The sequence below is a fragment of the Adiantum capillus-veneris genome, chromosome 13, assembly GCF_014529385.1.
Source record: "Adiantum capillus-veneris isolate H3 chromosome 13, ASM1452938v2, whole genome shotgun sequence".
Lineage (NCBI taxonomy): Eukaryota > Viridiplantae > Streptophyta > Polypodiopsida > Polypodiales > Pteridaceae > Adiantum > Adiantum capillus-veneris.
The window spans coordinates 105,520,968-105,535,697 of record NC_140943.1 but is presented as its reverse complement, the minus strand read 5'-3'; the positions used below and the strand labels follow the sequence as shown (position 1 = coordinate 105,535,697).

The 14,730-nt window shown below is 39.2% G+C and overlaps 1 pseudogene; it reads left to right on the top strand.

Moving 5' to 3' along the window:
• Window positions 1–4,580: 4,580 nt before the first annotated feature.
• On the top strand, window positions 4,581–6,366 carry LOC147444576 (uncharacterized; annotated as a pseudogene).
• The last annotated feature ends 8,364 nt before the right edge of the window (window positions 6,367–14,730 follow it).

Here is a 14,730-nt window from a genome sequence, read left to right as displayed (position 1 = left end):
GGAGATTATTTGAAACTTTTGCCGTTGATGATCTTCATAAAGGCACTTATCAGCAGATTCTAAGGGAATCTGGGTCAACTAGAAACTTCCAACAACCATATGATCTTTCAATGGTTTTTGCTTTGAAGGGGTCTATTGACTAGAAGTTCTAAGACTTCTAATTGATGTTGCATTTCTTGGTATAAGTGCCGAGTTTGATGGATCTATAGCTCCCTCCACCCTAGGGTAATCACTAAAGATTTCTCTATGATGAGAGTTCAAAACTATTTGGCCCTAGTTTAATCTCACTTTTTGGGACTGTGAAGGCACACTATGGGTAGCACTACTGATGTTTGGCATCTGTAAACCTTTTGCATAGTTTCCTATGTACCTTCATGAAACATGACAAATAATTTCCCAAGTGAAGCTATAGATAGCATCATCTTCACCGTCATATTGTCTATCCCATGGATCTCCTTTGATATGAGCCTATATGGTTTCATAACCCAAGGCATCATAGGTTTTAGACTCTCGTCTATATCTACGACGGTTTTGGTCAAAGTATATGCTCATTTGGTCACAATGTTGAAGCTTGAGTTTTGATGGGGGAGAGTTTGGCTTTGAACAGATTTTTGGGTTCACTTGGGTAATATCATTCAACTCTAGAGAGAATGGGATATAATAGATTCTTCCTTTTAAATGGACTATCCTTCCCGGCGGTCTACATAGTGTGCAAATGAATTATGGGTGCCATACAATGCTAACATCATTCTGTTTGATGTGTCCCTTAGACTCATAAATGGTTTCACACTAGTGGGAGTGGATGCAGAATCATTTGCAAAACTAACATTCTTTTCAAGCTTCGGTGATAATAACTGGACGCTTTGACCAAATTCACGTAGGAACTTATTCATTAAGAAGAGGATGGAGTCTAAGAGGGACTCTTTATTTGCCATGAGATTATGGGGGTGATTAACATTTTGACAAATAGATGCATGCCATGTGTGCAAGAATGGTGGGTGTGTAAGAGTGGTCAAAGGATGCACCCCCCCCCCCCCCCCCCCCCCCCCCCAAACAAAAAAAGGGGGTTGGAAAACTTTACGATTTTTGGCCTTCCATAACTCCTACATATGATCTCCAATTTGAGCGAAGAGTACATAACTGTAAACTACATGCCGAGCTCTTTCCGTAGATATGTTACATGATATAGTTTTGTACAGTAGATTTTAAATCTCATTTTGGGGGAAAATTTTGAATTCAACTAAACTAGCGATTCTTCTTGTTTGAATTCAAAAACTATCCTTTGATTGCTTCCTTGATACTAGAGGTTTGGCTCCCTTGAATTGCCAAATAAAGAGGCCCTCCTAAACTCTATTCTCTTTCTAATGTGTTGAACGATACCAATTTAAGCTTTTCATGTGCATGTGCATCTTCATGCAAATTTTAAACTTGTCGTGCTTTTAGTGGTGCTTCTAATGGTAACATCTAACTGCACCAAAAATGATGAGTTAGATGCACTTACATCACAATTCTCTTTTCCAATTTTCTCCATACTCCGCTTTGTGGTTGCTACGTCCTTGTTGTCCGAATTTCTTGGACAATCCTCTAAAAAATGTTCACCTTTTCTTCTACAATCTGAGCAATACACCATGAGTGGTGGTATTTCAATTGGTTCTTTAATCTCAAGATCTTGTTGAGGAGCTTCTTCTTCTGTACTTGCCAAGTTGTTAATATCCTCTTTTAGAACAATGAGCATCAACACAAGCGATAGACTGCTTCATCTTGACCTTTATACTACCTTTGACTTGGTTCTCCAATTAAACTGGTTTCTATTGGTTGATCTATTGGATCTCCATTTCTGGCTCTTGACTGTAGATTCGACCACTGTATGTACAACAATCCTAAGATTTGACTAATATTTGGCCATGTGGTCAAATCTTAAGATCATTTTGAAAGTGAGAATTGAAAAATTCCCAAATTCACTAATATGGTGTTGCTCTACTTGAGTCCATGTTGGCTTGGTCTATAAATACTATCTCCTGGTAGGTTTTGGTGTTGCTCAACCAAATTTCTTGTGCTCTGGGTTGACAAGACTACTTTTGCCAAAGCAATTTTGACAGTTGATTGCTCTCTAGACTCACAAGAGTTGGCTAACTCTAGCTTGAATGTGTCAGTCCGACTGTAGCCTTTGAAACAATGAACACTTGGGCTCTTAATCTGCACTCAGTCGTGAATTGTGCCCCTGGTCAGCAAATTCTAGGCCTGATTTGCAATCCAAATACTTGCACTCGCCAATTTATGGCTTGCACAATGCTTCTAGTTACTTCCATTCATGGACTAAACTGTAGTATCATTTTTCAAAACTGACCTAGACTAGTGATGTTTTTCACCAAAGCGGTCAAGACCTTGTTGGGAGATTTTTTCCAACTTTTGAGCTTTGGGGGGTCTTACAACTTCGGTTTTCCCAACTTTTCCAAAAAAGGCTTAAAATTTGCACCAATTCGCAAATTCAACACGTGAACATTGCCCTATCGATTGGATTTTATTGGAATTCTGTGTGGAGTTGTGTTTTGTGTGGACGTGTCCTAGCTGGTAGCTTTTTGATACAGGTTTGATTTCCCGATTTCGAGTTGGTTGTTCTTTTCTTGATAAATTTTGAATTTTTTCCCGCCGCTCACGACTCCTTGTCTTAGTTCGACTATTTTCTTGCTTCTTCTTTCTTTTTTCTTGGCTTTTTTGCCTCAGCTTACTCGTTTGTGCTTGCGGTGTGAGTTCCTCTGTGAATTTTTTTGCTTTTTTACCTCCCTTTTTTTTGGAGCCTTCTCTCTTTTTTATTTTTATGATTTTTTTTTTGAAAATTTGATTTTTTTGGTATTTTTTGATTTTTCAATAAAAGTTTGTGAATGAATTTTTAGAGTTTTTTGAAATTTTGACTTTTTAGGGATTTTTTAGAGTTTTTTGAATTTTTCAAAAATTTTGGTGACTTTTAGGATTTTTTGGTGAACTTTTTTTTTCTCTTTTTAATGAATTTTTGTGTGATTTTTCTTTTTTTTTTCTAAAATTTTAAGCCTATTTTTTGTTTTCTTGGGTATTTTTAATGAGTTTTTTTTTCTCTATTTTTCGCTTTATAAAGGTTTTTTAAATTTTTGATTCATTTATTTTTGGCTAATTAGCTAAGGAAAAAATTACCAAAATACCCTTCTAATTTGTGAAAATTCCCAAATACCCCTCAAATTTCAAAGATTTCCAAAATACCCTTGTATCTATTTTGATTGCATTTCTCAAGATTTTCTAATCTTTATTCCTTTTTTACAGTTAAGATCCGTTTATGAGTGCTTAGCATGTAATTTGTCACAAATTACCTCGCAAAAAAAGGCCATTATGTCTAACAATAATGAAACAATTCATCTTCAAAGCTGACATAACCAACTCAAATTCTAGTTTTAGTGTCTTGTACTGATAGATAATCATTCTTCTTATGAAAAGCTACAATTTTTTAAATCTTTGGAGAGACTTAATCTCACAACCAGGGGTATTTTGGAAATTTACTTGAACGTGTCCTCTCAATGCAAAAATAGTGTAGCCATTAGGAAGAGGATGGGATGTACGAGGACCTCTTTATTTGCCATGAGCTTATGGAGGTGATTAACATTTTGACGAATAGGTGTACGCCATGTGTGCAAGAATGGTGGGTGTGTAAGAGATGTGTAAGAGTGGTCAAAGGATGCACTTTTCCTCCCAAAAAGGAGGCATTTTTTTTAATGATTTTCAACCTTCCATAACTCCCACATATGATCTCTGACTTGAGCGGAGATCACAAGTCTGCAATCAACGCGTCGAGCTGTTTCCATAGATATGCTACATGATATGGTTTTACCTACTACATTTTAAATTCCATGTTGGGGGGAAACTTTCAATTCAAATAAACTAGCCGTTTTGCTTGTTTGAATTCAAAAGCCTTCCTTTGATTACTTTCTTAATACTAAAGGTTTGACTTCCTTAAACTGCCAAATAAAGAGGCCCTCCTAGACCCCATTCTCTTCCTAATGCGGATGTATGTTCGGCTGCACTATTTTTGCATAGAGAAGACGTAAGTCTTATTTTTGGTGCAATAATATTGTTAGAATGTGTCCACTTGAAGTTAATGAAGAGGTTTAAGATAGTTTGTTGAAGAAAACTATAGTGACTCTATGTCCATATTTTTTTCTCCTTTTAGGTCTAATCTGTAGATATAGCAAGGACCAAACAAACTACAAGGAAGGTTCCTAGAGAAAATGTCAAACCAGGAGATGTCAATGGAGCAACAACTGATTTCAAACCAACAAAAAAACATGAGAACTCAAAGGGGGACAAAGGTGAGAGCTCAAAGGTAGACAAAGGTGAGAGATCACAAGGAGATAAGGGAATTGCATCCTTCAAGCAACGGACAAAAAATGGAGTTGATATGAAACGCCACCTGTAAAGAAAAGGAGATTGTCTCAAAAGGTGAGATGCTTGAGGGAGATAAGGAGAGCACAAAACCCTATGACAATTGCAATTCTAAGGCTTCCTTTTCAAACCAAAGGGTTTGTAGGCAAATAGCAAAGAAATTTAATATTGACATGAGATGGACAAGAGGTGCCTTGACATGTATGCAAGAGACTGCTGAAGACTTTTTAATTGAGCTCTTCCAAGGTGCATACATATGTGCAGCCCATTCTCACAGGGTCACACTTATGGACAAGGATATTATTACCTTGAGGAGATTAAGGTACAAATTCAACAAAATTCTTGAACCAGTACCTCTACAAGATGAGAAAACCTTCAACATTCTCAACATACCCCCATCAAGAAAGGCAAAAGAGCTTGAAATTGTGGTTGAGGAGATAACAGAGGATGATGTTTTGGAAGATCCCAAAACAGGGAGGAGCTAGAAACAAATGAACTCAGGGACATTGAAACTCAAGTCCCTTCATTGTTGAGAGGTGTCAATTCCACAGGCTTCTTGGTGGTTGATTTCTTAGAGGACGACCTTCTTCAGAGAACATAATATATTACCCTGGATGCTGAGTGTGCTGAAATCCTCAAAGATTGTCAAAGAGAGATCAATGACCGTATTATTATTGCATCCTTGTGGTTTGCCTAACCATCAACATTCTAAATGTGTTTTTGTAGATTATTCATAATTAAAAAGTGTTCTTTGAGTTTCTTCATAGATTATTGATGCATGACTATAAGTTAGATGTCCAACAAAAAGTGGACATGTGTTGACCCAATCATCTCTCACTATTTGAGAACTAATTCTGACATAAGGAACTTACAATCCAATAAAGAATTTGAAACTTGTGAACTCCTTCTCTGACCCTACCATGAGAGGTATATTCTACTACAACCCTAGGTCATTTTCAAATTTTCATCTCGGAAGCTTTTGACAGTGTCCAATGGTCTTGCTATTTATCTCACTGGAGTCTTATAGCAATTGATATAATTGATAAAACATGTTTCATATTGAACTCTCTTAAGGGCCACCATGGAATGGTTAGGCTGTAAGTGTAATTGTCTAATACTTTACCGAATGCTCCCAAATTCAATTATTTTGTAACAATGGTTTGGATATTCTAAATAAGGCTACCTCAATGCTGATAGAAACAATTGAGAAATTTCCTCCTATCACAAAGCTCATGGATGTCATGCAAGTCTTAAATGTGAAGGTATGGTATTGTTAGGTTGTAATTAGTTTAAGATTAAAATTGTGTATGTATTTTGCCCCTTCTATTTGTGTAGCCACCATTGCAAGAGGAGGATTCTCATGTGGATGGAGAGTGATAACAAATGCAAAGCTAATGGTTGACTACACCTACTGCAGCTCAAAAAAGACTATTAGGGTAAGAATTGACAATATAAATAGAAAAATAAATTGCTATTAGAGTAAGCTAACAAAGTAATCTGTCTTTGCTAGATCAATAGGAATTGCGTTCCATGTTTGGTGGGTAATGGGCAAAGTTGATTAGATATATGGTCAATGCCCAAATAGAACTATCCACATCCCCCAAGCCCCCAAAGGGCCAAAGAAGCCAAAGGAAGAGGCCATGCACCACAAGCGTCAAGGAGGATCCACTCAAAAGAGCAAAGGCAAAGGTTCCAAAGGAAGAGAAACCAAAGAAGGAAGACAAGCCCAAAGAGGTTCCAAAGAAGGAAAATAAGCCTATTGCCCCCAGAAAGAGCCCCAGAAAAGCTTAAACACATGCCAAAGAGGAGCAAAAGAATCCCAAAGAGGAAGAGAGTAAGGAGACAGAGCCTAAGGAGGAGCAGAAAAAGCCCACGGAGACGGAGCATTAGGAAGGTAAGTTAGACATAAAAAGAGCCCAAAACAGCAAAGAAGAGCTCAAGGAAAACAGAGGAAGCTAGCACAAAAAAGAGTCCTAAGACTACAAGAACCCCCAAAAGTGTTTTGTGAAGCAAAATTTTGTGAATAGCAAAGTAGTACATATTCTATTTGGCATACTCTCTACATTCTATCAACTTGAGAACATTATATACTCTCTACATTCTATCAACTTGAGAACATTATATACTCTCTACTTGAGAGTATTTTTTCAAGAGAAAACATTACATACTCATGTTTTTTTGTAAAGAGAAAAAAGAAAAATTCTCTCCTGGAGAGTATGATGTAAATTTTACAACTTTCACTGGCTCCATTTCTCCTGTAGCTCCCAATAAAGTCTTTCAATTTTTATTGCAATTGTGGTAGGCTTGTATTTTTCTTTGCATGTTTTCCATAGTCTAATTGTGTTGACCTCAACATGTCAAGGCCCAATCCATAATTCATGCCATCCTCCAACCCTACCCTAGAAGGGCCTAGGAAATCTTCCAACCATGGTGGGATTTCTTTCAAGTAAGTAAAGCTAGTGAAAACTGGCTCAGGGTCTTCCTCATCTTCATTCTCTTCCACCTCTTCATTTTCTCTTCTCATTCTTGCTCACAAGAAATGAGGAAGAGGAGCCAAAATACTTACCCATATCTCTTGACCTATTGCTCGCAGAAAGAGGGAGAGGAGAAAGGGTGACAAAAACCTAAATCAGGTTGGCCTATTTATAGTGTTGTGAAGGCATACAATATTGATGATATTGAAGTCAAACAAGACATCTGAAAAATTAAAAATAAATAAGTTATAAAGCAAAACATCTGAACAATAAATCAAACAAGATATGACATCTAGACCAAAATGTCATTTTTCATTGATATGGAAATGTACAAAATGTCAGTCTGCTACAAGAAGAGACAATCAACATTTGTACAAATTGCCAGTTTGATACAATTTGCATAGGCTTTAGCGGGATTTATCTTGGAAGAAGATGTACTATTCCTTCTAGCACTTCTTGGCATAAAAGTTTCTTCTCAATCCTCCTCAGGACGTGCAATCCATATTGAAAAATAGGAAAAGTAATAATAGGTCACAAAAATTTCTCCATCAAAAAAGAAACTATTTCCTACATACCTTCTTTCCAGTTATCTAAAACGCGAAAGTTGAAGGTAAATCTGTCTCCTCATTGTGTAAGTCTTGTCTCAATTGGTACAATGAGCACTTGGTTCTTATTGTCAATGTTGTCAAATGGTGATTGTGCCATACATCAATGTCCAGAATGGGGTTCTCATTGAAATCATCCATGTTTTGATCTAAAGTAATCATCGCCTCCCCCCCCCCATGATGCCATCTACTATAATCAAAATGAAATAATAAAGTTTTGGGTATGGATCGTGTATTTATAGGTAACGGAGCCAGATTGCACTTTACAAAGGACCCCATTCCTTATTTTCTGACTCCAATTCTCATCCACAAATTCTAACACATCTTCACTGTTAATCGATATCGTTGTTCTAGAGACTTTCACATCAAGCTTTGCAAATAAATCCACAAAGACAATGATGGGTATGAACATTGAAACTCTCTTCAGCTTTCTTGCAATGTTGGCCTTTAGATATTTCTGGATCTCATAAAAGATCTTGCACCTATAGCTTTCACTTGTTATTGAGCTTGGAAATGAACACTCTCCACTTCTAAAACTAGGAAGTGAAACCTTGGTGACAGTGCCCCAATCCTTCATAGATTTTTGTGGGACATAAAAATAATCATAAAAGAATATCCCTTTTTTTGCCAGAGTACTATGTGTTCTCCCTTTGTAAATCTCTTCATAAATGGATCCATGCTAGACATCTAAAATAATTATAACACACTTCTCTCATTGGCATTCCTCCATGCTTGAGGGATACATGTTCGTAATGAGCATAGTAGAGAACCACAAACCAAATTTATAACAATCATATAGATAACCACAAACCTAGATTATAACAATCTAGTGTGTATATCTAAACAACAAGAAGATAACCAACCACAAACAAGAAGAGAAGTGTGAAACACTTACAATTAACTTTGTGCAGAGTAAGATTTGAGCTTTCAGATTGTAGGTGAAGTTCCTTGTGCATGTAAACATGTTGCACCAAAACCTCTTTCACTGTCTTCTTGGCTCCAACAAGTCCAAAGTCTTTCACTCTCCCTTTTTAGCATGACAAGAATGGGTTCTTGGATGAGGCTTTTCTTATCCTGTTCTGTTGCATTGTAATGTAACTACCCTTGGTTACAAGTATTGGGATCCATTGTTTGTGCTTATCTAATGTGGCATAAGTGGTGATAGATTCAATGGACATGCTAAGGCATTTGGATCAAGTGGACTCCATTGATTAAGGAGAATAGGATGCAGAGCAGATGAGGGTGAAGAGAGGATAGCAAGAAGAGGAGGTGAGATGAAGAGGGTTGGGAAAATGAGGGAAAAAAATACCATGAGAAGATTCAAAAAAGCTTTGGGATCAGTGAAAGAGACCTTTTTCAGATAAAAGACACATGTACTTGAGAGTTACCTCAAATTGTGGCTCAAAGAGAATTCATTTTAGAAAATCAAATGTAATTTCCAAAAAGAAGATTCTATACCGGAAGCCCTCCTCTCATTGGCTTAGAGCACTTTGTCTCTCTCTCTCTCTCTAAACGTTAAAAGGAAGAAAAGAGACCTCAATCTTCCCCAAATGTTCCACCACCACCAAATGGAAAACCTACTAAAGAATATATGGTGGAGAATCTCTCGTCAATGATAAAAATCTTTTGTGAGATACCAGATTTGGCCTGCATCATGTTGGTAAAAATTTCAAAGCTACTTCTCACATGCTTACAGACATTTCATCGAGTTGAATAGACATATGCACCATGGATGTCATTTCTTGAAGGCAATCAAGGCTTATCCTGAGACCTGTCAGGTTTTTATGACAATTTAATTTTCTTGCCCTCCTACTATATGCAAAAGTTCAAGGAGGCATTCTACACCGGCATTTTGACATACAAACGCAAGATCTTCGGCCCAATCGTCGCCAACCTCAGAGCCAAAGTTGTTGGCTACTCAGCCACCATTGAACACAAGAATATAATCACAATGCAGAACTAAGGATCAATGACCATTAGGGATTGGAGCAACAATTAAAGTGAACCGAAGCTTGTAAGCCTGACCACTACCTAGCACCCTAGGTAGTTGTGTCATAGATGACACATACAAGGAAGGGGGGAATGTTAGCTACTCAGCTAACAAGATCATCACTACTATCATCCTTTTATCGTGTTAGCCACTTATTGTATCAAAACCCCATTTATTAATCTGAACCCCGTAAAGTCCAAACTTATTGTATCACATTTATTTGCCGAGAGTGTAAAGAGACCAAGGGATTCTAGATTTGTAATTATTTGTAGTTTCTAGCCTTATTATTACTGAGCCATTTAGTTAGGGTTTCATTTTGCAAACCTTGACTAAGGTATAAAAGCCAATTTTGTAACTTTGGACTTAAGTTTTTGGATAATGAAAGTTGAGTGTATGCTATAGTTACAGTTTGGTGAACTCTCTCGTGTTTCATTCCTTTGTGTCTCCCTCATGTAAAGTTGCATTGCAATTTTGAGCATACCAACGGACTCGTAGTGAAAGCTCTTCCTTTTTATGTAAGTCTCTCGTGTGATGAAGTTGTGTTTTTAGTAGTGTTTATCTACAAACTTTTTTCATGCCCTACACATCAAACACATATCAAAAATGGATTTTGACCATAGGGGTTGATAGAGCACATCCTAAAGAAGTTATAGAGTGCTTCGGAGGCCGAGATCAACCTACCCAGAATAAGTTGTTTATCTTTGGGGTGGTTTTTCCCAAGAAATGGTTTTTGAGCACAAGAGGTCAATAAGGATATTTTTCACATTCTAGGGAGAAAGTTTTGTCGCATTTGGAGCACTATAGCTATATAAAATTGTCGTATTAGACTTGCGATAACAAAGTTAGCTTTTGGTCTTTGACACACACCTAAGACCGATCTAGTTGAGAGCGCACTAGACTTGGGTTTTTGGAGAGATTAGCTATCTCTTGTAGCCTCCATGCACTAGTCGGGTCACCTATGTTCCATGGATTTACATTTTATGTCTATGTTTCTCGCTCTGCTAGCATCAATATGGTGAGGCTTGACAATCACCGACATACTTGCTTCAAAAAGAAACCATTGAGAGAGAGAGAGAGAGAGAGAGAGAGAGAGAGAGAGAGAGAGGGAGGGAGGGAGGGAGCGAGGGGCGAACGGATTGCAAAAATATATGGAGGCGCCATTAGCAACCATGTCATGGTTGTATGAATTTCTCTCTCCTTAATGTTTAGTATTGAAAGAAAAGGTCAATCAAAACCTTGTTGACATTGGTGCTCACATCAAACCCCTTAAAGAGCGTCACGATGTAGGGAAAGGATGGCTAACTTGTCCTTTTCCTATAATCTTAGTGACCCCATATGGAGGCAAGTGGAGGCCTTAGGCGAGTCGTTATTATTGGGAAATGACATTAGTCATCCTTTCTTGGCCTTCACTGCTGCAGTTATAAGTGTATCAAGAGCATTGAAAATGAGCGAGTGTCAAAAACGTACGTGCTAAGTTGGTAGCAATTCTTGATGCTCACTTGGCATACACTGCTTGGAAGAGTTTGTTATTCCTTTTGGCTACTGATGTGGCTGACATTCAACAGTTGTAGGTATTGTTCTTGCACCATAAGGTCCTCTTGATGAATGGCCCCTAGAGGGATTTCCCTTTGACCCTCGACCACCAAGGGCACAATGATAGCTCTACCTTCAACCCAAAGTGGCTCATCTACAATCATTTCCATATATACGTTGTGACGTGTTTTGGCAAAATGCTACAGGCTACCCCAAATACTTTGAGAGATGGTTTTTAATGCTTTTGTGACCCTTGGATATACGTAAATCATGCTTGTACAAAGTGTACAAAGGCGGTGTGTGCTAGCTGTCTCTACGCATGCGGCCAGTTGTGCGGGGTACATAGTTTTACTTTTTTTGTACATAGAAGTGTCGAGACTTCAAAGAGTGAGTTAGTTCTTTAAAAATATGAACAAAAATTGAGTTTTTATCATCTTGGGGTCATGAGTGAAGAGGGATATTCAGCTGTGAAGAAGAAACTATGTGCTACTGTAGCCTGTGGTGAAGGGTGGGGGTTTTGATGTAGGGGTTCTCCTCTTGCCTGTGCAAGAGCCTGGTGTGGTGAGTTGAGAGTGATACAAATGGATGCACGATGGCCCTATAAAATACCCCAAAATAGCACACTACATATCATAAAACGATAAATCGGCATACCTGAATTGTCGCCCACACACATAATCGAGCTCAACAGGAACAGAGAGAGACAGAGGGGGAGAGTGCAAGAGGGCACGTCGAGAGAGAGAAGAGGTAAGAGGAGAGAAGAAGACAGGAGCACTAGGTGCAATCTCTCCCCATGCAAGAGTGACCATTTCGCTCTTGCATGTATTTGGGTCAAAGCATGGTTTGGTGGTACAAAAAGGAGTGTCCTTGACACAACATATGCTTGGTGATTCTTGTGTGTAAAAACCATGGGCATTTTTTGGAATTGGGGAGGGCAAATAAACTTATTTTTTAAGTGGACGTTTTTTTAACTTTAGAAGCATGCAATCCTAAGAAGAGGTGGGGGTGATGACGGGGCCGAGGGGTGGGGTTACGGTTGGGAGCATTCACTCCAGCACCTCTCTCTCTCTCTCTCTCCCTCCCTCCCTCACATGTCCCTCTCCCTGTGTGTCTCTCTTAGTTTTGAACCTTCTCACCTTCCTTGCCGCCTCCATAGACACCGAGCTACTATGTTCAAGATCTCTCTCTCTCTCTCTCTCTCTCTCTCTCTCTCTCTCTCTCTCTCTCTCTCTCTCTCTCTCTCTCTCTATTTGCAAATGGATAGTAGCGCAGGAGATTACTGGCTTGGTGATAAGGTGATGCACAGCTCCTCTCTATCGACGAGATGGAAGGTGACGCACAGTTCCTCTCTTTTGATGAGGTACAAGGTGGCCCAAGCAATGTTCAACAGATGCACATCAATTCCATTAGCACTAGTATTCCAGCTGCATGTACCAGTAATCAGGCTTTCCTTTGTGATTATTGGGTTGCAAAGAAATGCGCACAGAGAAGCAAGGAAAGACATCCTACATCTACTCTTGGAATAACGGAAGCCAGGTCAAGAAATAACATTTGTGCAGTGGTGGCTCGATGTTGGCACAAGCAAACAGTAGGGATTGCAAAGAATGAGCAGAAGGAAATATTCCGGCAACTCCTGGACCACCAAACATTTTCCTTGCTACAACCATCAAATTTCAGCAAAGTCGAAGACACTGTTGTATCGGGTGTGCGCAACACTTTGACTCAAATCAAGGTCCCTCATTCAGAAAGTGAAATTTTTGTAAAGAGAAGCTCTTTGGCAATGATTCTGAACAATAGTACAACGCACAATCAGTAAACCAATCCAGAATGGCTAGTATCCTGGGGATCCATCGAAGGAATATAGTTGCAGCAAGCTCATGGCTAGAGAATAAAGATGAAGATGAAGTGTTGCCATTGAGTGCTTGTGAGAGACAATTGCCACGAGGAACTGTTATTACCAATGAAACAAGAGATTTGGTATATGCCTTTTGGACATCAGAGAGTAGAGTTTCACCCAACAAGAAAGACATATGCAAGATGAGAATTGGAAGGAAAAGTGTCGTCAAAGATCCTATTCATCTACTCGACGAATCTCAGGTACCAACAACTTCTAGTAATTGTACATCTTGTTTGGTGCTACTTAAGGCTTATTTGGTCCAGATAGTACCAAATTTGGTAGTCTGCTATACGGCAGAGTAAAGAATATCTATAAAGTACCAAATCCTAGCTATCGAGTGCCAAAGCCTATCCATAGAGTTTAAAACCCTCTCTATAGAGTACCAAAACCTAATTATCCAGTACCAATGCCGATGTATAGAGAACCAAAGTCTATTTACAGATTACCAAACTCAACGGATACCACCAAAGCCTCTCTGTAGAGTACCAAATCCTATCACTATAGGACCAGGATCTATTTACAGGGTACCCCACACTTCTGATAGTACGAAAGCCTATATGTAGAGTACCAAATCCTGTCTATCAAGTACCAAAGGCTATCTATGGAGTACCAAAGCACATCTATAGAGTACCAAATCCGGTGTATCGAGTACCAAAGCTTATGTATGGAGTACCAAAGCAGATTTGTACAGTACCAAATCCGGTATATCGAGTACAAAATCCTAGCTATCGAGTGCCAAAGCCTATCCATAGAGTTTCAAACCCTCTTGATAGAGTACCAATACCTATTTATCCAGTACCAATGCCTATGTATAGAGAACCAAAAACTATTTACAGAATACCAAACTCATCGGATACTGTGCGCGTATGTCGCATGTGTCAATGCAAGGAACTTGCCGATGTCGTACGTGTCAATGCAAGGAACTTGCCGATACACTGTGTGCGAGCCACAAATGGCTCCAAGCACACAACAAGCCTAAACTAGTAAGCTCAAAGAAGGCAATGGTGTGTCACTCACCCCTCTACGCTTGCTTCGTGGAGGATTCCTCGCCGCGAAGAAGAAGTAGCCACCGCTTTGCCGCGCTCAACCGCTTCGACGCCGCCGTCGTGCCTTTGTAATGCTCGATCGCCCACACACACACACACACACACTCTCTCTCTCTCACACACATACACACACACACACACACACACACAAACACACACACACACACACACACACACACACACACACACACACACACACACACACACACACACACAAGGAGGTGAAGAAGAAGAAGATGGAGATGGAGATGGAGCAAGAGCACTCTTCTATTGCACAAATGAGAGAATGAGTGAATTTTAGGTTTAGTTGCCTTTTATATGAGCTCGCCCCATTCACACTTGGGCGCCCATGCTTAGCCAACTAATCCCTTGAATGTTCCAGTTAATTAGAGTGCGCCTCTCATCGGTGATCACTCTTACCCTTTTCCTATTGGACCGACAAGCCCGGTACCTGACTCTACCAAATAAATAATACAATGTCCGCTGTAGGTTACAACGTCCGTCGTAGGTGATAGGGTCTCCGTGAGCCGTGAGGGTTAACATGCCCCCCTTCCTGATGTAGATTCCGTCCTCAGAAGCTATTGAGTTGAAGCTCATTCACCGAGGTGGAAGAGCATTTGAGATGAATGTCCTTAGCCTTGTTCAGTCACTCCAAAATCAAAGAACATTGAAACAGTAATTGCATTCTCATAAGCGATTAAAAAGCATATGCAGTTTTAGGTAGACAAATTGATTGGTAACATAATTTTAAACAATTTGTCAACAATAAACATTAAAT